Here is a 24,229-nt window from a genome sequence, read left to right on the forward strand (position 1 = left end):
GACAGATTTCAGGCAAACTTTTTAATCACTATGCGTTTAATAGCCATAAGCATGAGGAATGACTTAATTCATCATGAACAACAAGTTTATTAAATGACTCAGTACTTGATTAATACTCCTAACCTTTTAAATAAGTAGTTACTGAGCCTGAAACATTCTTAATAAACAATTTGTTTATTATGAATGAAGTCATTCTTCATGCTTTATTAAAGGTTGAATGGACGATTTTTTTGGCCCAAATCTGAGTCTTATTTCCTCGTGGCGTGGACTGGCAATTAGTCCTGCCACGTATCAATCATAAAACGCACCTACTGCTCTCATGCAGCCGCGTACGGCTCGTCCCCACGTTTCCGCGTGTCTAAGCGCATTAATCTATAATAATATAGTCCCCTCAGTGTACGGGACAAAATGAAGACGGAGAAAGACAGTTCGAGCTGTCTCAGAAGAGACGGAAATCTACGGGAGACGAGAGATGTGATGCGCTCCGTCGCGCTAATAAACAAACGCATGTGTGTGATGTATCAGTCCGCACGGGGGAGTGCGCATGCGCACTTCCGTCTAAGTTCTCAAATCGCAGAAAAATCGTCCATTGCGCCTTCAATAATTTATGTGTAGTGATTATAATGATACCAGAAAGTAAAAATTTATTTGACTTGCAGAGTAATATGACTTCTCAAACAAGACATTTAGGGGAAAATAACCCTAACCCTATTTATTTTCACTACTACTTTTCAATACCTATTTAATTTGTCCTGACAGTACTCAAACGTAAACGTCCCATGTGACATTTTTGCTTTCTCCGTCCAGCACTTTTCAAACACTGCCAACAATATTTAGTGTAAGCATTTAGAACTGAAGCAGGCAACAAAATCTGCAAGTCCACAGTTTGGAATAGTGTTTGTCAGAGCACTGTGACGGCCTTATGAAAATATTATGAGGCGCGTTTTAAAGGGACGGTGTGAAGAAGAGTGAGCAGCTTTTGTTTGTGGCATGTAAATGTGCTAAGGATTATCTAAAAAGAGTCATAATATAATGAAAATTCTTCAAAGTCAGCTTGAAATCAGCTTTCTTAGCTTTGCAAAAAAATAGCACTTTATGTGTCCTTTAAATAAATAAATGATGGCAATGATTCAAACAGCCAGAGAACCAGTCATTTGGTGATTTGGCATATTGTGTTGGTCCAGCAGGATAACCTTCCTGTCCATGTCACTGTCACAACATTGCTCTTCAAATGAGCCTCCCTGAGTGCTCCTCTCCTCTTCTCAGCTCTCTCTGTCTCTCCTCTCCTCTCAGCTCCCTCTGTCTCTCCTCTCCTCCTCTCAGCTCCCTCTGTCTCTCCTCTCCTCTCAGCTCCCTCTGTCTCTCCTCTCCTCCTCTCAGCTCCCTCTGTCTCTCCTCTCCTCTTCTCAGCTCTCTGTCTCTCCTCTCCTCTCAGCTCCCTCTGTCTCTCCTCTCCTCCTCTCAGCTCCCTCTGTCTCTCCTCTCCTCTTCTCAGCTCTCTGTCTCTCCTCTCAGCTCCCTCTGTCTCTCCTCTCCTCCTCTCAGCTCCCTCTGTCTCTCCTCTCCTCTCAGCTCCCTCTTTCTCTCCTCTCAGCTCCCTCTGTCTCTCCTCTCAGCTCCCTCTGTCTCTCCTCTCAGCTCCCTCTGTCTCTCCTCTCCTCCTCTCAGCTCCCTCTGTCTCTCCTCTCCTCCTCTCAGCTCCCTCTGTCTCTCCTCTCCTCTCAGCTCCCTCTGTCTCTCCTCTCCTCCTCTCAGCTCCCTCTGTCGCTCCTCTCCTCTCAGCTCCCTCTTTCTCTCCTCTCAGCTCCCTCTTTCTCTCCGCTCAGCTCCCTCTGTCTCTCCTCTCCTCCTCTCAGCTCCCTCTTTCTCTCCTCCTCTCAGCTCCCTCTGTCTCTCCTCGTCTCAGTTCCCTTCTCTCAACTCCCTCTGTCTCTCCTCTCCTCCTCTCAGCTCCTCTCCGTCTGTCTCTCCTCTCCTCCTCTGAGCTCCCTTTTTCTCTTCTCTCAGCTACCTCTTCCGCCCCTCCTTTCAGCTCCCTCTTTCTCTCCTCCTCTGAGCTCCCTCTGTCTCTCCTCCTCTCAGCTCCCTTGTTCACTTCTCTCAACTCTCTCTGTCTCTCCTCTCCTCCTCTCAGCTCCTCTCCCTCAGTCTTTCCTCTCAGCTGTGCAGACAGTGGGCGGGTTAGTGTTACCTGTCTGACTGCAGTGGGACAGCAGAGAATTGGCGCTTCCTCATGTTACTTGCAAAATTTCCCTGAACCAGAATTAAACTAGGACTAGACTAGTACCAACCAGATAAGATAAGATAAGATAAGATAAGATATTCCTTTATTGTCCCACATGGGGAAATTTCATTGGTGCAACGCAGGTAGATACAGATCTGACCCGGGACTAACCCTGAATCAGAATTAGATGGGTCATGGGCCGTATTATATAGTTATGAGGGCCTGATTTGGCCCCCGGCCATTAAAAACAGATAATAGATAAGAGATAATAGAGAATAATAATAATAGATGATCTGGCAGCACAATATATAAAAAAAAATATTGTCATTGCAATATTGGAGCGTACGGTATGCATATTCGAAAGGTGCGCGATAATTACTTTTTTGTCATGCTAGTTGCATGCGTGAGTCTTTTTTCGCTTTTGACCAATCAGGCATGAGCGCAATTCTAACTGCGGCAGCAGCGGTCACATACACACAGCATCTGAGGAAACAACACTTGTGGAAGCGCAAGGCAAAGAGTTGGAGAGACAACTCGACACTTATGTCGCTCCTCAAAAGCATTGCACATCTGAAATGTAGGACAACTACTAATGCTATAGCTTTAATTAAAAAAAGGACATTTGACAAAACCAAATATTGTACAAGACACACTATCGTGTTGTTGTAGCCTTTTGATAACTTAGCGTGCTGATAACTCAGATCTGATGTCACAAATACAAATGTTGTTTCATGTAATGAAAATTACATGAAACACCAGTACGTCATTAGGTCATTACGGTGCGTTTGCTGCAGCATTCATGCAAGAAATGCCAGGAGAATGCCCAGTGTAATCACAGCAATGCTTTGAAATCAGCTGTCAAATTTAACATTGTGAAAACAAACATCATGTCAATACAGCACATCTGCACATTCCATGTTCTCGCTCGTGAAGTATGTAAAGAGATTTTAACGCATTTTTTCCTGTTGTGTGAAGCACTTTGAATTGCCTTGTGTATGAATTGTGCTCTACAAATAAACTTGCCATGCCTAAAGAGCACAGAAACAGAAATGAACAGATGTATCACTAAATGATTACAGCTCAAAACTGACAAGCGTCCCTCATCCCCTCTTGTAATGCTTTTAAAAAAAAGTTTTAAAAAAGTGTAACCTATTTAAGTCCTTATTTGGGTGAGAGCAAATGATCGCAATAATATTGATGTAACAGTTTTCCTTATATCGTGCAGCCCTGATAGGGAATAATTACAGATGTCCCTATGCGATCGTGCGGCGTGACACCGTGGCTACCGCGAGGTACCCCTGGCTTACTCAAAGACATTCAGACGGATTTCATCAAGAAATACGTACATTTTATAATTCAAGCCAGAAGAGAATTAAGGATGCAGTTCTGAAAAGCACATTACTGGCCTTACTTTATGACACTGTTGCACTTTCATTTAATATGCACTTTGCTTATTTGTTTACATGCCTGCTGGGTATTTTAAGTTGAGCTGCTATATTTCTTTAATTCAAATGTTGCACTATTCTTTCTTATTCAAGCTACCTCAAAGAAAGGTGCACTGTTTAATGTGTTATGAAAGTATTGGCTCATGTTTGTTTGACCTTTTTGGACCTAAAGATGAAATACTTCACTTTACTTATTAAAGTTACTTATACTTATTATTTTATGTATTTGCCTGTCCCCTCTGCACTTTGGACACTGCACATTACATAAGGGATAGTGAAAGCTGAAAATAACAAGGTTCAAACATGTCATATACAGTTGCATCAATAAAATGTGCATGACACGAGGCGAGATGGTGGAGCTGACCTATGACCAGGCCAGCAGCGGTCACCTTCTCAGCACGACTATGGATGTCCTATCAGCACAATGTATAAATATATCCGCATCCGTTTTATATGTATGTAAATATTTGATGAACATATTCACATCCCATATTGGTCTTACTAATAAAAACGGTGTTGACTTATTGCAGTTACAAATAAATGTATATGATTTTTAAGTTCTAAATCAGAAAGCAGAATGAGTGCCACACTTTGGGCTTGTTTCCACTGGTTCATTCTAGAGTGGATTGGGACAGTCCAAAAGTGTCTCCACTGCCCTAAGTGAACAGTACTGGGCTGTTTAAAGGTGAGTTCACACCGCGTAGTCAAGGTGTCGAGTTTATATTCAAAGTCTATGTGGACGCACATCCAGCGTTTTAGCGACTTGTCCAGAGCAAATCTCGCATTTTGAAGGTTGAACGCTCCCGCGTTTTTGGGAGTTGAAGCGTTGGATGCTCTGCCAGGTTGATAGACACAGAAGTTGAACAAAGAACTTTGGGCGGCCGACGCAGCGTGGCAACCAATCAGAGATTACGCTACAGTGACGTACCTACGCATTTCAGTATCTGGAAGGACCAAAACAAATACTGCAAACGGTAAAAACTAAACTCTGCTCACATCTGAAGTATCTGGTGGACTCAGACAATCCTCTGTTGTTGGGCTTTGTAAAGCAAATTCACCAAAGCCACTTTCTCAACCTGGTCTGCCATTGCACCAAGAGAACAGCAACACCGGGAATACAACAACGTGCAACAGCAACATGCCTTCAAATGCACTACTGCAGCGTCCAGTGCAGATTTGGACACTGTGGTCTGAACACAGCATAAAGGATCCTAAAAGGATCATCTGAAGTGGTCTGGCTCACTTTGGTTCCAGGAATGCTTTTAGCTAAGGATGAACTACACACCACAGATGATTGGACAAGAGAGAATACAGACGGCAAAAAGGAAGATATAAACAAAAGAACAATTTCTCACTAAACGCTGACTTGAGCTTGTAATAAACTTGTAATATGTTGAGCTTACATGCAGAACAAAGCTAGCTCTTATAACATCAGCTGTTTCTTGTTTATTAATGTGCATCTTGCATCAAGACCCAAAATATTATATTTCCAATGCATAATACATCTAATATTATCCAAACCCAATGGATTACATAAAGAGAGGTTAAAAGGCGCTGTAGAGGAGCAGAGAAGTTAAATTAATTAAGAAAAAACAGCTTCACAAATTATGAATTACTAAATGTCCTTCAGTGACTTGCTAAGATCAGCTTTACGATTAAAAAGTATAGTATGTGTATTGTACGTGTTGTCCCCCCCTTTCTGTAAATACCCCCCCCCCCCTTTTTTTTTATTATGTTCAGCGTCTTTGGGTCACTGAAAAGCGCTATATAAATAAAAGTTATTATTATTATTATTATTATTAGATCAGATACGAGTTATTATTTGTTTTAACATTAGTTATGTGTGGCGTGGCAGAACTCGGCCTCTGGACCCAGAGCCAGGCCCTGAGCATGAAGACACAGGCTGCCATTAAAAGAACTGTCCCTAAGTAAACCAATCTACGGGACCAGGGCCAGTCTAAACATAGCTGTTTACTGGCCTTAAGAGACAGACAGGACTAGAAGCCAAGTTTGAACTTTAGCTTTTAAAGTGAACGAGAGCGAGCTGTCAATGAGATTCGTAAATATATATACTAGTGCATATTTCTATAGTTGCACACACATATCAACATCAAGCTTTGGTCACATTTAGGAAGAGTGCCTTTACATTACAACAGTCCTATGTCCTCAGACTGCTATGTAAACGTACAGTGTAAATAGAAGAGCATGTTCCCCTTCTGGGCCGCACTGGCTCACTGTAGCCCTTTAGTCATTAGTATTGATTAGAGCAGAAGTGTACTCTGACATTCAGCAGTAAAGTGCAGCTTTGGCGTTTTAGACCCAATAAGTGAAAGCATATGGACTTTTGGTGGCCTAAGGCTAAAAACAATGGGTGTTAGCTTCAAAGCGGCATCTTACTTAAGGAAATTTGGAATCAGAATCTGAAAAGTTTATTGCCATTGTTAGAGAACAAAATCACAAACTGCTTTGAAAGTAATATCAGCACCTTTCACCCATTTACAACTGAGAGAGGGAGAGAGAGAGAAAGAGAGAAAGAGAGAGAGAGAGAGAGAGAGAGAGGGAGAGGGAGAGGGAAGGGAAGAGAGGGATACAAGAAGAAAGACAGAGAGAGAGGGAAGGAGAGAGAAAGGTAAGAGGGAAATGGAGAGAGGAGAAAAAGAGGTGAAAGGTTGAAAGAGAGGAAAGAGAGAGAAGGGAGAATGGGTGCGAAAAAAGGGAGAGTGAGTGAAGGGAGATAGATGAAAGAGAGAGAGAGAGAGAGAGAGAGAGAGAGAGATAAAGGTGAAAGGAACAGCTTTCTCTGTGAGAGTCGATGCTGAATCTCTGGAGTCAGCCAATTAGCGGGAGGGACACTGTAAATCCTGGACTTACACCAGCACACACGCACATGCCCAACACATACACGGAGCAGAGCAGGCACGTGCCACTTGCAGGTATGGAGGATTTAGTGTGCCAAAATTAAATGACTAAACGCACAATCATTAATTAATCATATATGTCATTAATTCATGAAAATTGTACAATGATTAAACTGAGAATATACTAATTGATACTGAAAATATCAAACATGACCCACATGAGTGTGGGTATGTTTATTAATCATATTTCAAGAGTTATGTGGGGCACCAGCCTTTATTAGGCATTTACCATATTTTCCGCACAAAAAGGTGCACTGGATTATGAAGCGCAATAAATGGTCTATTTTGGATAATTGTTCATTACACAATACACTCACTTTTTCAGTTAATTTCTCATACCACAAATTTCTCATACCACAAATCTCTCAAAATCTTCATCTTCAGTGTCCGAGTTTAACAGTTGGGCTGGATGCCATACATCCTGCATCCCCGGATCCATCTCCGAGTCACTGTCGCGGCAGTTCAGTGATGAATCCGGCCTTCGTGAAAGCTCGGACCACAGTTGGGACTGATACTTTAGCCCAGAGTCTAAAGTCTGCGTATCTCTTGCAATAATATAATAGATCCATGGTCTCTTGGCAGGAGCCATCTTGGGGTCCTTAATTCTGGGTCTTTTATTTAGGTGTACGTGTTGTTCCTGACGTAATGTTGTAGTAATAATGTAGTTTACATTTTGACAGAGTGCCGCGAGCGCCGTGTGTAGCGGTAGACTACTGTTCCCAGAATGTTTTGCATACATGTTGTTGGGACTTCCGGTTAATGAGTACCGTAAACGTGCTTCTAGACGTGAGTCTCTCGTGTCCCCAGTCTACACCGTGTACCACACAAAATCGCTTCAAGGTCAGTAAGCACAACCACAATTAATCTATATATTAAGCGCACTGGATTATAAAGTGTACAGTTTTTGAGGAAATTAAAGGCTTTTAAGCGTGCTTTATGGTGTGGAAAGTATGGTAACAATTATATAATCAAATATCAAAATTAATTAATTAAAAAAAAAGTAGTTTATCTGCAGGATGTGAGAACATAACCGTGACATTGACCTCTTCAGGAAATTAATGAACATTTTGAATATGAAATATGCAAATGAGTCGATAACAAATGGAGACTTTAGTAGATATGATTGTTCTAGATCTAGTTGTGTAATAGAGATAAAATAGATTTTGAGGTGATCTTACCAGCCAAATTGTGAAATATGTGTGTTCACACGACCAGGGACAGGAGCTGTGTGATCCAACTCAGATCTGTGATCCAACTCAGATCCTTGGCTTTGAGATGTTCATCAATAACAAAAAGGCCGTTGAACTGATCCACCAATGAAAATATGAAGAGTATCCTGGATCCAAATTTTGTTGTAGACTTGAACAGTTGCAAAAAAGTCCTTTGCTTGAGTTTGTATGTTGCAATTTAATCACGTCCAAAAACGGGCACAGAATTACTTAGAAGTTGTCGGTTTCTGCAGCGCAGAGAGCAATTGTTGCAGCTTAAAGCGGACAATGAGCAACTTCACCAGGAGAAGGCCCTGGCCCAAACTGGCCCAGTGGAGCTGACCAAGTCCCAGGCACTCTAACTGGAAATATTTTTCTGCCTAATGCTCCTTCCACTGAGCGTGTGCTTGCAATGTCTAGGGACCCTGGATGAGTAGACAGAGGAGATTCAGGCTTGCATGCGAGCTCGTCACATCTCTGGCAGGGATCAAGCATTTTTCCTCCTTGATCACTTGGAAGGGGAGGCTAGGAGTGAAATTAAGTTTCGCCCAACAGAGATCTCAGATCTTGAGCGGCGTCCTTTGGGAGCTTTATGGTTGCTCTGCACCCTATGTAACACTCCAGCAGGCCTTCTTCTGATGGAGCAGGAAAAGCAGGCTACACCAGAGGGTGTGCCTAATGCTGTGGCGCTCCTGCATGATCAATGTATAGAGCATGTGATTGACAGTGCTCTACGTAGGGAGTTAAAGCGGTTTGCTTCTAATCATCCAACATCTACACTGTTGCAAGTATGTACTGAGGCTCTTCGGTGGTAGCGAGAAGGACTCCCCAGGGCTCATCGTGAGAAGAGTTTCTCCCTCCCTTTGATCCATGGCCTTCAATATGGGAAGTGCGCGTCCACCGTTGTTGCCAACCCCAGCCCGAGAATCTGGCCTGGGTGAAGTCATGGAACTGCTGAAGTGTCAGCAGGAGCAATTGAAACCGTGGCTACCCTTCAGAACACACAGCCAAGTGGTAGGGCCCCGCATAGTAGTATTACCTGCTGAAGGTGTCAGCAGCCTGGCCACTATGCCAGTGAGTGCGATGGGGAGCGTGCCCTGTTTCGTGGCTGTGCTGATTCGCTCTCTGGATCTACACACATGGCAGGCCTGCAGGGAAACTGAAGCCTTCTGAACCGCGGAGCCAATGTTCGGGAGGGGAGTCCACAGGCTCTCAACTAGGGGAAATCAGGGTTAATGGCCTCATGCCCAACCGTTAAGGTTTCTCTGGGTGGGGTTATGGTTTCTTTATTGCTGGACACTGGGTCTATGGTGTCATCACTGAAAGCTTTTTTTAGGGAGTACTTTGAGTACTTTGAGCCTTGGGGCCCTAACCGCCTCCAGTCCTGTCACTGGCTGCAGTTGCGGGCAGCCAATGGGCTGGATATCCCACATATGGGTTAACTAGAGCTAGACGTGGCCCTTTGTGATAAAGTGATCCCCACCTGTGGCATTCTGCTGGTAAAGGATTCCCCAGGCCTTGGCTCTTCAGTCCCCGACATTTTAGGAATTAATATAATCCGCCGTTGCTATAGGGAGCTTTTCGGTGCCCATGGCCCGTCCCTTTTTGAACTGCCGGCAATAGTACAAGCGCCAGGCCCAGTCATCGAGGCTCTACAGAAGTGCCACCAAGCAGCAACTCCTGGACCAGGGCCTTTCGCCCGTACTGTTCCACTGGTCCACTCGTGGTATGGGTACCGGTTTGCAGGTGGAACTGTTTGAGCCCCCCAACTCTGGACAGCCAGCTGGATTACTAGACTTTCCCTGTCTGGTGCGGATTGAACGAGATACTGTTTACATCCCTGTGGTGAATGTAGGGGTGGCCAATGCCCTCCTGTACCCTCGGACTAATCTTGGAGTCCTTAGTAGGGCTGAGGTGGTGAGTCTCCTTGTAGGGATCACAAAGGTGAACACCGTCAAGGCCACGGTGTGATCCTAGCCAGTGGCCAGAGAAGAACAGGACAGATTGGATGCAGTGGACCTATTGGCACTGGATGCTGAGGAACAATCAGAGGTCAGGTCTTTGTTGCGGAGATACCGGGTTGGGTTCTCTGTACATGACGGTGACCTTGGGCACACCAATCTGCTCACACCAATCTGATCACTCATGAGATCCCTCTGCTGGACAATGTGCAATCAGACAACGTTATAGACGTATTCCACCATCGGAGTATGATACTTTAAAGGCCCATATTAACAGGTCATTAGGGAAAGTAGCAGTCCCTATGCTTCCCCCATCGTCCTGGTCCGTAAGAAGGATGGTAGTCTGCGCCTCTGTATGGACTACCGCCTTCTGAACGACAAGATCAGAAAGGACGCCTTTCCTCTTCCACGCATCGAGGAGAGTCTGGATGCATTGTCGGGTGCCCGCTGGTTTTCAACCATTGATTTGGCCAGTGGATACCATCAAGTCCCAGTGGCGGAGCAAGACAAGCCGAAGACTGCTTTTTGTACACCTTTTGGCCTCTTTGAATTCAATCGTATGGTGTTCGGTTTGTGTAATGCCCCAAGCACGATCCAGCGCTTGATGCAGAGGTTGTTTGGAGACCAGCAATGTCAGTCCCTTCTGTTATATCTTGACGACATTGTTGTGTTCTCCTCCTCAGTAGCGCAGCATGTGGAGAGGCTGGATTTGGTCCTAGGACGCCTTCAACAGGAAGGGCTAAAGGTTGAATTGGAAAAGTGTTCCTTCTTCCAACCGAAGGTCAAATACTTGGGTCATGTAATTTCACAAGAGGGTGTCTCAACTGACCCTTCCAAAATTGAGTGTGAAGACAGCTTTGAGGCCCTGAAGGCAAAGCTGGTCTCTGCTCCAGTACTCCCATACGCAGATTTCTCCAAGGCCTTCATCTCGGAGCCTGACGCGAGCTACAGTGGCCTTGTGCAGGCTCAACTTAAATTGGGGTAAGTCCCGCTTGCCCGCCTGTGTGTTGCATGTATGTTATTTTGTCATTTGTCATTTATTTTGTTGCTTTGCTTGATTTTATTTGCTAATTTTGCATGGCTTGCCGTGTATGTTTGCTTTTTGTTTGAATTTTGTTTAATTTGCTATATCTGTGTGCTCATCCCATTCATTTACGTAATAATGATATCTTGAATTTTAAATCTCTTCAACTATGTCTATTTTTAACTTTTATAATATATATATATATATATATATATATATATCTTATCTTATTATATATATATATATATATATATATATATATATATATATATATAAGATAAGATAAGATAAGATAAGATAAGATAAAATAAAATAAGATAAGATAATCCTTTATTGTCCCACATGGGGAAATTTAAACAAAAACTCCTATAGACAAAACCTCCCATTTCCCAACAAGAGATGAAGGGGAAAAATAATAAAGATAAAAATAAATAAATAAATACCATTGCATGTGATCACGACAGTAATTGCACATGAATATGTGTCACGACAGTAATTGCACTGTAATTGCACATGAATTGCACTGTAATTGCACATGAATCACGACAGTAATTGCACAGTAGGACTATATATATGTATATATATATATATATATATATATATATATATATATATATATATATATATATATATATATATATATATATATATATATATATATATTTATTATTCTTCCATATCCATGGAAACCTGAGGGAGACTGGAGGTTAAGCAAACCTGTGAATGTTTTTCTACCCGGATTTGATCACTCACAAAATGTCAATCACACAATCTCTAAAAAAGAGTCTCTAATTCTATTTTCCAGAAGGCCAGTTTTTTGGAAAGCTAAGGCCGTACTACAAAATCAAACCACAATTTTATGTATTTTCATCTCTTTAAAATCCACAAACAACTCACAGTGGCACACTTTCAGAGAAGTAACAATAGCATAACAATATTACATGACTAATAACGAGACACCAGCACTAAAACCCAGGCATTGCAAACCCAGTGTTTACCAGAAACCTGACTTGACTAGTGCAAAGCAAACCTGGGACAACACCAGGTCACCACAACTGAACCATATCACCAGACACACATGGATAAACTATAAAGCAGGATTAAAGCAGGTCTAAAGAGGAACTACAGCAGAACTAAAGTCAGGTCTAAAGCAGGACTAAATAAGGTCTAAAACAGGACAAAAACGGGACTGAAGAAGGACTAAATCAGAATTACTTTTACAAATCAATATAATCACAGCAGTCTGATGCGCCTTGCACTCACACAGGCCTCTCAATCCAACGACGAAGACCGGAAAACACGCTGTCGGTGTTCCTCGTTAACAAGCAGACTTCCACACTTGGAGCACTCGGTCCTTACGCATATTACATTTACACCAAATAATCTATGAAACAACTTCTTTTTATTTAATTTTTTTAAGATTTGTTTTTGCCCGTAGGCTTTATTAGACCGGAAAGGACAGTGTGAGATGGGGATGAGACATAAGGGAGGACATGCAGTAAACTGTCGGAGTCGGGATTGGAACCCACGACACTGCGGCTGGCTGCACTTGGAGCCTAGCAACTTTACTGTGTCTGCAGTGTCAAAGCACAAACTTGTGGCTTGTGTTTTGACAGAGCAGTGTTTCATCTGAAATATGGCTCACCAGAGCTGCCAAAATGCTGCGCAGAGCGCAGCGGTAAAAAGACAAATAGTATATTTGTAATAATTGGAAACAAATTGCTTCGGGGTCCTGACTTGCGGGCCTGCGGGCCACCTATTGGAGACCTCTAACCTAGAGTGACTTCTGTCTTGCATCCCGCATATCTACTTACCTCCCTTACCTCATTGATTTTCTAAAGCTCTGTCCGTGTGTCAAGAAGGGGCTTTAATTTTTGTTTTATTTAATTGATTTTTTATCACGACATACAAAATACATTATCAGTAACATACAGTTACACAAAAAAATGATGAAAAGACCAGATAGAAGAGCAATCTTATATTATCTCCCCCTTTTCAACTTGTACTGATATTTAAAAACACATTACAATAAACATTTGCTATAAAATAACATACACAATTGAATTGCAAACAGATCTCTGGTCCTTTCTCTCAACAACCTAATTTTTTTTCATACTTGTGCCCATTCATGCGATAGACAGTATCATGGGTTATGCACTCCGCACACACAGCAGCAGGCCACTGGCAACAATGAGGGAGCGAAACATATGTTGCATGAGAGCAATTTGTCCAAAAAACAAACGGTGTGACAAAAACCACACAGGCCTGATATTTTCTAATGTAATTGAGCCCTCATCTGCAAAGTCTCACCAAAAACCTGAGATCATCTTTGCGGCTCAATATAACATATAAAGTTGAAATGATTAACGTTAAATTGAATGTCTTTCCGTGCATTTAACCTGCTGAACTGTTGCTCTGATAAGCCATTAGTCGTCTGCACAGACTCGTTATCTGACCTTTCACAATATACAGTGCGTAAATGCAAAGACTTATTCCGTAAGGCCACAGGAAGTGTTAAGTTTTTGTCAGTAGAAGCTTGACAGTGTGTGAAACACTGTGGCTGGAAGAACCTTGTGAAGGTTTCAAGTTACAGATTTCAATAAAGTAATGACTTGATGCTGCTATGCAGCTCTCGTTAAAGCGAGGAAGGAAATTGTTGGTCAGCACCTGCTCTTAAAGAAGACACAGCGAGTCTGTGCAGCCATGGGTTCATTCTCTGGGGGCTAAAATAGGCAGTACGCACAGCATGAGTGGCTCACAGATGCAACTTTTGACGAGGAGAAAGAATAACATGAGGTTGATAAGACGCTGAGATGACTGTACAAAGTTTTAGTTGCTAATGAAGTGTTATAGTTCAGGGACACTGTCTGCACCTGGCCATCTGATTTTATCCCTGCTAAGAATAAAGCAGAGAGAGGGATGAAAAAACAGTCCAAGAGAGAGGGATGGACAAACCAGAGGGAGGGATATTCCCCTCCATCCCCCCAGTCAAATCATACCCTAACCATAGGTAAATGAACAAAAACAAGCTTGTCTTGATATTTTAATGTAAAGACACAGTTCCAATTCCGGCAGGTTCTCATCTTCACATTCGCATATTAGCTAATGCCACCTTAAGTCTCACTTTTCCCGGCTCTTGCGTTTCAAGCTACCTCATCTTGCCATGTTTGCCTTGCCTTCTCACATCACATCGCCTTTGGGCTTCATTATTTTATATTCCATTGTTGTGGCATGTTCCTTGCTAGTGAACAGACAGTTAACATGTCTGGGAGACTCCACTGTGGTCACATAGACTCTAGTCTAACATAAGCGTATATATGGTAGAACAACCCTTTTCATAAAAGGCTCAAGGCTCATTTGTCTTCCCCTTGACCTCTCTTAAGGCAAGGCAAGGGAAAATGCATTAAAAACACAAAGAAATTATAGACCACATACAAATGCATTCCAGACACTCAGAATGTGAAGAATTTCTCGGACACTCGGACTTTCAGCAAAAGGATTTCAACAGGGCTGTATACTTTCTCCTCTGCTCTTCTCCTTGTACACAAACTTCTACATCTCCAGCCGTGACTCAGTAAATCTGATCAAGTTTGTCATTGACCTTATCTCGGACGGGGATAAGTTTGCTTACAGAAGGGGGCAACACCTGCTGGTGTCCTAGTGCAGTGGTAACAACCTGGAACTCAACGCCCAGAAGACAATGGAGATGAAGAGGATGTACTTCCAGCGGCAGCTGAGGAAAGCCGAGCTGCCAATGCAGATGATGGTGCAGTTCCACGTGGCCATCATTGAGCCCACCCATACCTCCTTCATCACTGTGTGGTACGCTGGAGCCACTGCCAGGGACTGACCGCTCTGCTGCGAAGGTGATCCCCTGTTACAGCACTGCTCGGCGCTCTAGAATCCTTGCGTTGACTTATAAAATGAAAGGCAATGAAAATTCTGCAAAGGCAAGTGTGGGGGCACTTAAGTCGCCCCTTTACCACCTGGAAGCTCCGTACACAGTCCTCCGCCCACCCGCCTTCCAGAGACATGCCTCGGGCTCTTCGTCCTTTAGACCCTGCAAGCTCAAGACTCTCAAGACAGTGGAGAGGTGCAGATAGTAGTTTGCAAAGCCGCAGAAAGATCTCAGCTCCACTCTACTGTATGTTGGTGGGTTGGGGACAGTTTGAGACTGCTGAGATTTTACCAGGATCCATCTACATACCCTCTGCTGAAATGAGATGTCACAGGTAAGATTTTTGAAGAAATTACTATTTTTCAAGTTTAACTTTAAGTCCTTCATGGAGCACCACCTCCAAGTGTTAGAGATGCTCATCGACACTAGCAGTGAAGATTACTATATTATCTAAATACAGCAAAACGGTTTGTCCATGCTGCCAACATCTTCTCCATCAGCCTCTGAAAATTTCCAGGAGAATTAAATAGTCCCAGCGGCATCCAGTTACATTTGAAAAAGCCAATCACTTTTAGCAACTGGGACCTGGTTTTATCCATGTGCTTGTTGAAAACCATCAACAGCACATAAGCAGGAAAGCATCCCTTCCCATCTTTTTTAGTAGTAAGTATATTCTTATTTTTATTCTATAGCATATTTAATGGCTACAGCTGATTAATGGGTGACTTCACAGCCTCATACTCTGATAAAGGGATGTGCCCGTGTACACCTTTAGCAAGTTAGCAATCAGTGACGCCGGATCTGACCGTGATATGCACGGTGGTGCGTTCACTGACATGCTGCGTTAGGACATTTTAATACTGCCTGATATATACTAGAAACCACTTGGTTACACGTGGTTTTGAGCACAGAGCTGCATGAAACAAATAAATGAATGAATAATATGGTAATACAACCAAAATGGCAGATTGTCACAGGGACCAGATCATGATTGGAATGTCTTCCTCATATTTCCAAGTTCTAACTTGAATGTGCTAAATGAGTGTTGAGGGTGGGAGGGGCCAATGGTGCAAATTAGCAGCCTCACGCTTGTCAGTCTGCCCTAGGGGCAGCTGTGGCCACAGAAGTATCTGCCATCACTGAGTGTGGAGTGAATTAATAATGACTACGATGCATTGCTTCATTATTCAGTAGCTTACCATCCCCGAGAGTGCATGAATGAATAATTCAATGTAAAGCGTCTTTAAGTGTCAGTAAAACGCTAAAATATATAAATCCAATGTGTTATTATTATTGTCAGAGTCTTGCACAATACACAAATATGCACTAATGGACTTCTTGACTATCTTTGAGCATCATGACAGACATACGTTCCTTCTCTCCTCTTTCTCTCACTATTCTCTTTCTGTCTTTCTTTCTTTCTTTCTCACTCTTTCTCTCTCCCTCAAAGCTCCTCTCTTCTTTCTCTCTGTTTATCCTTCCCTCCTCTACAAGCTGTTACATAACCGCCACACCATTGGAATAACAATCGACGAGGAGATGAGCAGAGGCTTATAGCGCAGAGGAGCAGGGAGCGGGGAGGGGCTGGCAGCAGGAGCAGGCAGACCCCCGCTGTAGGTGCACGTGCTGGGGCTGGATCAGAAGACTGGCTCAGAAACGGAAAGAGAAGGTGGAGAGACTGCAGTACGACGTGCAAGCTCAGCATCCTAACAACCTCTGACTAACCTGTCAATACATCGCTGAGAATGTGTACAGTATGTATGAGGCGAAATTGGGTGTGCCGATGTTTCAGTCTTTAATGGTAAATGTACAATGTCATGACACTCACATTCAAACCCGTAGCAGCCCAGCTCACTGCACGGGTATGCTCGTACAACATTTTAATACGTTGGCATGATACCAAATTGGCACCAAATAAAATGCTTCAATACTTCCAGATAGTAAAATATGTAACAAATAAGAAAGCTATGCAAAAAAATATCAATTCGGACATCAAAATATTTGTTTTATTGTTTTTTTATTGGGTTGACAGATTTGGCAGGTCCATCAGACAAAGCATTTCTGAGAACAACAGCTGATCAGAGACTCAAAAATTGGTTTGAAGGCCATCTTTCACCAGGCATGTCCAAATATAGGCCTTGGTACTGTACATTAGTCAGTACCCTTCTGCTTTATATGTTACAGTATACACATCGTTTTGCTCCTGAATCAACACAGCAACAAGAACATTTATGAAGAAAAGATAAATTGTACATATATGGGCCGCACCTGAATTATCCTTTCAGTGCGGGCGGGTCATAAAATGCAGACCTCTGTATCATATTATGTTCGTGCGTCCCAAATTCAGTTCCTCATTAGACTAATTTCTCATTGAATATGAGTTTGATTGTATTTTGAGGCTCAACATACAGAGAACACCTACTGTCCTTGATTACACTGTGTGAGCTGATTTACCTGTGTTTGTGTCTTCACATCTGGTTCGAGCTGCTCCTGAGATTATCCTTATTGAGTGAGTTTTATGTTGTAACATGGGATATTTACACAGAAAGATGGTGCACCGTAGTGATAAAGGGGTAATCCGCGGGTCAGGTTTGGCCAAGAAAGTCTCATTTCAAAGCAGCAGGTTCTAAACAAGCCTCTCCTAAAGAAGAGCAGTCTTGATGCCGCAATACTGAGTAATTACCGGCACATCTCTAATCTGCCATTTTGGGGCAAAATCCTTGAAATGGTTGTTTACTAACAGCTTACAGATTTCCTCTTAATAAACAACTCATTTAATGTTTTTCCGTCAGGTTTTAGACCTCGTCACAGCACTGAGACTGCTCAGACATCTGTCTGAACACTGACATGGGAAAAGCCTCAGTCTTAATTCGGTTAGATCTGAGTGCTGCTTTTGACACTGTCGATCATGGGAATCTCTTACAGAGACTAGAGGACTGGGTGGGCATCACTGGCACTGCCCTAAATTGGTTAATGTCCTATCTGGAAGACAGGAAGTTGGTAACTGTGTCTCAGACCACATGCCCCTAACCTGTGGGGTACCCAAAGGGTCAGTCCTGGGACCCCGTCTGTTCAACCTCTACAAGCTGCCGTTAGGTCAGCTGATACACAGCGAAAATGTGTCCTATCACAATTATGCAGACGACACACTTTATGTTTCACTGTCAGTAGGTGAATATGGAACAGTGGATTCACTCATGTCACTGCATCCAACAGATCAGTGTGTGGATGCAATACTTTCTCCAGCTGAACTCAAACAAGACTGAAATTATCTTCTTTGGCCCACAGAAACAAAGAGAAAGAGTTAGGGGTCACCTCCAGAGTCTCGCTCTAAAACCTACAAACCAAGTTAATCTTGGGGTAATAATGGACTCAGACTTGAACTTTAATAGCCACGTCAAATCAATAACATCTGCAACTTTTTACCATCTAAAAACATTGCCAAAATCAGAAATATAGTGTCTAAACCAGATTTGGAGAGACTTATCCAAGTGTTTGTCTCCAGTAGATTAGACTACTGTAACGGCCTGCTCACTGGCCTCTCCAAACGAGCTGTAAAACAGCTGCAGTACATCCAGAACGCTGCTGCTCGGGTCCTAACTAGAACCAGGAAGTACGATCACATTAGTCCTGTTCTCAAGTCTCAGGCTCCCTGTGGCTCGGAGAATAGACTTTAAAGCAGCTTTTCTTGTGCACAAGTCTCTCCATGGCCAAGGACCAAAGTACATCTTGGGCATGTAAGTGCCATATGAACCATCTCGGACTCTGAGGACCTCAGAGACCGGCCTCCTGCTGGTGCCCTGAGTCAAGACAAAACATGGGGAATCTGCGTTTCAGTTTTATGCAGCTAAAATCTGGAACAGCCTTCCTGAAGATGTGAGACAGGCTTCTACTATGACAATGTTCAAATGTAAGCTAAAAACAGTTTTGACTGAAAAGATTTTTATTTTTATTTGCACTCTTCTCTTTCATGTCTTAAAATGTTTTGTGATTTCTGTAATTTCTTCACACACACACACACGCACGCGCACGCACGCACACACACACACACACACACACACACACACACACACACACATATATATATATAAAAGGCAAGAACAAGTCCCGGGCAACAAACTACGCCCTGCCATGTATCAGATAATAAGGTGGTTAGGAAGAGACACAGACCACAGACAAGGAAGGAAGGAGGCTGTGGACTAGTGAGCGTGAGAGCAACTATCCAGGATGGAACATCCAAGATCCACAAGTACTGGTACTGGGACTTCCAGATACAAACTGACAGAATGGAAATGGCAAACCAATCAGACATTGTGGTAGTGGATAAACAGCAGAGGAAAGCCGTTGTGATCGAGGGTATTAGGATAATTTAGCTCAAGTAAGAACATAGTAGTATGTTCACCAATGGGGAAGTGAAATATTTCCTCAACCCTTTACAGTTTTTTACGATTGAATAAACACAATTTTGATGGTTTTGTTTTATTTAGCAAAACCCTACACACAATTAGCACAACCACAAACCCAATTATCAAAACACCTTATCTCATTTGCAAAATGAAACGCTCTTGTAAAAACTCTACACTAATTGATCAAAACCATATTTTCTTACCATATGAAACACACACGTTGCATATGACTTAACCATGTTTGCACCAGTTACACACTGCTGTTGAAAACCTTCAACACTTTCGGCTAATCCTGCTTCTAAGTGCATAGAGTCGTGTGGGTGAAGTTCACCGTGAATTTGAAAAACATGGTTCGGATTTGCACGACTGGAAACACAATGTCTGCTCACACGTTTTGCAAAACAATACACACAGTGAACACCACACACACTTGGATGTGTTACTGTAGACACCACACAGGACGCAAGACTAATGCTGTTGACAACGTCCATATACTCAAGCCAACATGGCGAAAAAGAAAACATTTCCCAGTTTTCATGAACATTACATTTTAAAAAAGAACCCTCCCAAACTCCTCCCCCTCCTCCTCCTGCTTGAAGTCTTCCTCTTCCTCTACCTTTACCCCTACCTTGACCTCGACCTCTGGCACGGCCTCTGCCTCCTTCTTCTCCTTCTCCTCTTCCTCCTTCTCATCCTCACTCTTCCTCTTCCTTCCATTTTGGTTCAGTTTGGTGAACTCACATGCTGCATTTTTATAGTGCTTAAATCTGATTGGTGTGTCTACAATCAAGCGATCTTGTGTTTGGTCACCTACTGACAGTGTTCAATGGATTGGCACATGGGTGTGGTCATTTGACAGTCAGTGCTTTAGAATTGAAACAAAGAAGTGACATCTTGATAAACTTCTGTGTCTAAATGCATACAAGTGTGTTCAGTGTTGTAAATCACTGTGTGTATTGTTTTGCACAAAGTGTGAACTGACTTATTGTGTTTACAGTGGTGCAGATCTGAGTTTTGTAAGGTTTCGATAATTGGGCTAAACTTTAGATTTTAGTGTTTATTCAATCGTAAAAAACTGTAAATAAACTGGCTGGATGTAAGAAGTAATGACTGAAATTACATTTTTTTAAATTTAACTAAATAAATAGCTCTTAAATGGTCAAAATGTTACATTAAGAAATCAAGACCATACAAACTATAAAATAGGGAGAACACAAACAAAACAAGGTTAATATACTGTTACCACATTAGCCTTTCTTAAAACAGAAGTATTTATATTCTTCTTTTAATAGTGTTACATTCTATAGTTTAGATGTTGCTAAGAATATTTGTTTTTATCTTTTAAGATCTTTTTTAGATTAGGCTTGGATGTATTTTCATATTTAAAGATTTCTTGGTGCATTATTTTCACTTACTGCACCGGCAGATACTTTAACATTTTTGTATTATTATTTTTTTGTATTTAAAAAAAAAAATCAAAACAAGTATATTTAATTTTTTTTATGAAGGTTTATTTTTTGCAGTGTTTTGTTGGTGCTTACAAATAGCATTAAAATGACTTGGGACAACAACACCATAAAATAAGTGCTGACACAAAGCCACTCCCCGGGGCAATGCAGGTCTGAGTACATCTGCACTGTGCAGCTCAGACGAGGAGAAAAGCCTGTCCTACTCACACTTCTGGGCATTCCTCTGCTCTTTTTATCTCTAGAGCTATTTTCAGACACGCTTTCTTCACCAGAACAAAGAGACGCGTGATAGGGCTCTTCTGGTAAAGCCAAGCCATTACAACCGGAAGTCCTTTAGAACACACCACATCCAGGGCTCTCCTTTAGAACACACATGTGGAGTTCTCCTTTAGAACAAACATTCAGAGATCACCTTTAAACATGTGGAGCTCTCCTTTTGAACGCACATGTGGAGCTCTCCTTTCGAACGCACATGTGGAGCTCTCCTTTCGAACGCACACGTGGAGCTCTCCTTTCGAACGCACACGTGGAGTTCTCCTTTAGAACGCACACGTGGAGCTCTCCTTTAGAACGCACACGTGGAGCTCTCCTTTAGAACGCACACGTGGAGCTCTCCTTTCGAACGCACACGTGGAGCTCTCCTTTAGAACGCACACGTGGAGCTCTCCTTTAGAACGCACAGGCGGAGCTCTCCTTTAGAACGCGTAGGTGGAGCTCTCCTTTAGAACGCATATGTGGAGCTCTCCTTTAGAACGCATAGGCGGAGCTCTCCTTTAGAACACCCATTTGAAGCTCTCCTTTAGAACACACATGCTGAGCTCTCCTTTAGAACACCCATTTGAAGCTCTCCTTTAGAACACACATGCTGAGCTCTCCTTTAGAACGCACATGTGGAGCTCTCCTTTAGAACACCCATTTGAAGCTCTCCTTTAGAACACACATGTGGAGCTCTCCTTTAGAACACCCATTTGAAGCTCTCCTTTAGAACACACATGTGGAGCTCTCCTTTAGAACACCCATTTGAAGCTCTCCTTTAGAACACACATGCGGAGCTCTTCTCTAGAAGCTCGGAGCTCTCCTTTAAAATTTCTTGTGTCGAGGGAGAGACTCAAACTGGCAAGCAGGTGTGTACATTTGCCATAATTTAACAGATAATTGTGCATTGCTAATTAACATGTAAAGTGACAGGTTGGACAACTCATTCCACTAAAACACACTAAAGAAAATGTACAACTATAAATGTGCAAGGTAGCAAAATGGTTAGAACTCTCGCCTCCTAACTACGACCAGGGCCAGACCAGGGCCAGACCAGCAAAATCAAACTTAATTCATATGAACACACTACAACCCTCCAGCGCAGCAGTAGAACCCTCAGCCTCCTGTGCCTTCTAAACGCCATCTCCTCTCCTCCATCATCAGCGTGAGTGACATTTCCATCCATGCACAAATCACATGTCCCTCCTCTTGTTGCTGACAGACCTAATAGTTTATGGTCCATGTCACTGTCCACTGCAGCAGTCACACAAATTAATCGCCCACCATCGTCGCCATAAGGCGTGGCTGACACGCATGAGCGAGGGGGTCGAGGGTCCACCACATAACACATTACAACAGCATTAACCCCTCACACACACAGCAAATATCAACCTTGCATTACTGCTGACTCCCAATAGTGCTTTGTCCAGCATGTGACAATGCTCATTTTTCAGCAGCTCATCAATAGAAGTAATTCAAGGAGTAAGTCCTCTCAGAGGCTAATTAACTATGTGCGTGTACGGAAAACCACTTAAGACCACAGTGTCCATATGTTTACAAAAGAACATCAAGACAAGGCTCGGGGACACCACCTAATGGCACACTGAGTCAAGTATCGTATAAAGCTCATACCATATTGGTAGATGAGCGATAGCGGCAATGAATAGAAAAAAGCCTGACGTTTTGCCTTTGGATTTTTATCTTTGTCAGTAAAGGAACAATACATCTTAAAAACGAATCAGATTAAACATTAGCGACTCCTTACCTGGCACAGCAAGTGTTCTATCAAAGAGGTTAGATTGTGCAGATTGTGCCAAAAAAATTGCAATATCTGGACATCTGATTCACTTTCCACATTCTTTGTTTTTTGGCAAATATACTTTATTATAAAGCCCTGTGCCTATGCCGTTTACTAATATTGATTGTTAAAATGATGTGATCTTGATAAAATAGTGAGTTAGTGCTCTAACTAATATGAAGCTCTTTTACATGACAGCAGGCTAATCCACTCATGTCGATGTAATAAACACCACAAAATCATAGATTTACCATTAGTTTGTGCTTTTAGTTTTCTACAATCAACATTGGGAAAAAGTGTCAATCATGCAAACAGGATTTGTGAAAAGCATTGTGAAATTAAGATAAGATAAGATAAGATATTCCTTTATTGTCCCACATGGGGAAATTTCATTGATGCAACGCAGGTAGATACAGAGGTAGATACAGAAGAAAAGAACAGATAACTTATAGGAAGTTTGAAAAACACTCTCAGTAGAAGATCTCTTATAAACAAAAACTCCTATAGACAAAACCTCCCATTTCCCAACAAGAGATGAAGGGGAAAAATAATAAAGATAAAAATAAATAATAAATAAATACCATTGCATGTGATCACGACAGTAATTGCACATGAATATGTGTCACGACAGTAATTGCACATGAATTGCACATGAATTGCACAGTAACTGCACATGAATTGCACAGTGATTGCACATGAATCACGACAGTAATTGCACAGTAGGACTAACAGTGTTTGTTATAAAGTCTGACAGCAGCAGGAAGGAAAGACCTGCAAAACCTTTCCTTCACACAGCGAGGGTGGATCAGTCTCTCACTGAAGCTGCTCTCCAGAGCGGACAGAGTGTCCTGCAGGGGGTGACACTCATGGTCCAGCATAGATGTGAATCTAGCCAGGACCCTCCTGTCCCCCACCTCCTGCACCGAGTCCAGAGCACAGCCCAGGACGGAGCTGGACTTCTTGATGACTCTGTCCAGCCTCTTCCTCTCCCTCTCTGTGATGCTGCTGCTCCAGCAGGCCACACCGTACAGGAGGGCTGATGCCACCACAGAGTCGTAGAAGGTCTTCAGGAGTGGCCCTGTCACTCCAAAAGACCTGAGTCTCCTCAGGAGGTAGAGCCGACTCTGGCTCTTCCTGTACAGTGCGTCTGTGTTATGAGTGTGGTTCAGATATTTGTCTAAGGACACAGGATGCTGAGACATTGCCAAGTCCTTATGAACATTGTTTAACCTGTTTTTCACTGTCGCCCCTCGAGGCAACTACTGTTGGGATTTTGGGCGTTACAAAAATAAATTGAATCCCAATGTCCTGGTTGTGTGGCAGTGATTTGTTTACTCTTAGCATACAGCTTGATGATCGTGGCCCCATTCCTGAGTCGACATCCATAGCAAGTCTTTCTCGCATCTTTCCCATTTCTGCCTGTTTCATCAAGGTGCTCTGATTCCCCGGCACCTGAAGATGACCGTGTTTGGCCGGGCGACAGGGCCGGCCCAGCCTATAAGTGCACTAAGCAGCTGCTAATTGCTACGAGGCGTTAATAGGGCCCCCAATCTGGCAACCTGACTTATGTGAAGTGCAAGTACAGGGTGCGCCACTAGCGTAGTAGCGTTGTTGCTGCGCCAT

The 24,229-nt window shown here is 42.7% G+C and overlaps 1 protein-coding gene across 16 annotated transcripts in view; it reads right to left on the reverse strand.

The window, feature by feature from the left end:
* ank1a (ankyrin 1, erythrocytic a) overlaps nucleotides 1-24,229 on the reverse strand; it is a 185,442-nt gene that overhangs the window by 154,382 nt on the left and 6,831 nt on the right. The gene's annotated exons all lie outside the window — the stretch shown is intronic.

This window comes from Eucyclogobius newberryi, unplaced genomic scaffold, assembly GCF_026437365.1.
Source record: "Eucyclogobius newberryi isolate DKJ021-1_F unplaced genomic scaffold, fEucNew1.0.hap1 SCAF_6, whole genome shotgun sequence".
Taxonomy (NCBI): domain Eukaryota; kingdom Metazoa; phylum Chordata; class Actinopteri; order Gobiiformes; family Gobiidae; genus Eucyclogobius; species Eucyclogobius newberryi.